The following is a 1,977-nucleotide window of genomic DNA, read 5'->3' on the forward strand; positions in this document are numbered from 1 at the left end:
ATTCTACAGTATTCTGTATGGATTGTACCCTAAAGTAAAGAAAAAAGTTCACAACTTTTTTTTTTTTTTTTCACAATTCACAACAAATAACATCATGATACAAGAAGAAAAGATGAAACTATCAAATACTTCATTTTGCAATGATCCATAACCACCACTCATGGAAATAACAGTCAAAAAATCAAGTGACTGGTGTTTGCTACTGCATCGTGGAGGACTGCATGTAGCAGGTGCTAGATAGCATATATCTGGCCCTCGGCACCCTTGGGAGAAGCGACACTGCCTGGCTTGAGACAGCGGCAGAAATAGCTCTGCCTCCCTCACCGGTGACCAGCCAAAACCTCTTTCTGGGGATTTCTATTCACTGAGTTACCTTGGTTTCAGGGCAGCGCCCAGCTGCACTCAACTTTTCAAGAAGTGCTATGGTCAGTGCTGCGGCCATGATTCCTGAGTTGTTGAGAAGCGCTGTTGGTGCCATCTGCACTCAGTCTACTTTGTCGGGACAGACACCTAGGTCTTTGCATCACATTACTCTAACTAGCATTATGAAATCTAAAAGGAAAAGTGGTCACATGGAGAAAACTGTAAATGTCATTCGCCCGGTGGTTGTGTCCACTGCTAAGGTGTGTGGAGCTGCTAAAGAATCATCCTCAGTGAAAAGGCTCCAGCTCCTGGTTACTGACAAATATTTTTCATTTAAAGCTGGCCAATGGGTCGATTTCTTTATCCCAGGAGTCTCTCTGATTGGTGGGTTCTCAATATGCTCAAGCCCCAGACTACTAGAACAAGAGAGAATAATAGAATTGGCAGTGAAATACACAAATCACCCACCTGCTATCTGGATTCAGAATCAGTGTACACTTGACTCTGAAGTGGCTCTGAGAGTGGGTGGAGAGTTCTTCTTTGACCCTCAGCCCATGGATACCACTAGAAACCTTGTGCTGATTGCTGGAGGAGTAGGAATTAACCCCCTGCTTTCCATTCTGAGGCATGCAGCAGACCTCCACAGAGAGCGGACAAGCAAAGGAAGTGGATACGAGATAGGAACAATAAAACTATTCTACAATGCAAAAAATACCAGTGAACTCCTATTTAAGAAAAATATTCTTGATTTAGTAAATGAACTTCCTGAGAAGATTGCATGCAGTTTGCATGTTACAAAACAGACTACACAAATCAGTGCGGAACTCAAGCCATACATCATGGAAGGAAGAATAGTGGAGAATGAGATAAGAGATCACATTTCAAAGGACACTGTATTCTATTTATGCGGCCCACCTCCAATGATGGACTTCTTCTCCAAGCAACATGCAAACAACCATGTTCCCAAATAACACATTTGCTTTGAGAAGTGGTGGTAGGGAATGGGAAAAGGCAGAAAATACAAAGATGTCAAATCCACTACGGACAATAACATATTATATTAAATTATTTGGGGCAAGATAAATTTATCTCAATGTGAATTATCTTATTCTTTAAGGCTGAGAACCAAGTGAGCAAATGGAGGATAAAAGAAAAAGCTATCTGACAGACTTAAAAAAGCAACTTTTCGAAAAGACTGCATTGATTAACCATTTTTTGCTCTATTGACTTTATTTTATTAATAACTTTCATTATCTCATGATCTACCATGAATTGGGCAGTATAGATTTTTCTTTTGCCCTTAGGGGTGGAAATCATATACTCATATTCAATCATGTGAAAATGTGGTTTGTGTGTGAAATATAGCCTATCTTTAAATTGTTTAACAGCAAGCCATATATCTTATGTTCAATAAACATATTTTAAACATAAAAAAAAATCAAGTGACTTATTCATTAGATAAAGATGCTGCAAAGATCTTGTTAAAGTCTTAAAAAACAAAGACATCAGTTTGATGACTAAAGTGCACTGGAGGTAGCTGGAGCTTGATGGTGGCTAGGGTGGAGGTGGAGTGAAGTTTGCCTTCAGAAATACCACAGAATACCAGGCCAAACA

At 39.7% G+C, this 1,977-nt stretch overlaps 1 pseudogene; it reads left to right on the top strand.

Annotated features, from left to right (window-relative positions):
• The first annotated feature begins 422 nt into the window (after nt 1-422).
• LOC102832833 lies at nt 423-1,361 on the top strand (annotated as a pseudogene).
• The last annotated feature ends 616 nt before the right edge of the window (nt 1,362-1,977 follow it).

The sequence above is a fragment of the Chrysochloris asiatica genome, unplaced genomic scaffold, assembly GCF_000296735.1.
Source record: "Chrysochloris asiatica unplaced genomic scaffold, ChrAsi1.0 scaffold00260, whole genome shotgun sequence".
Lineage (NCBI taxonomy): Eukaryota > Metazoa > Chordata > Mammalia > Afrosoricida > Chrysochloridae > Chrysochloris > Chrysochloris asiatica.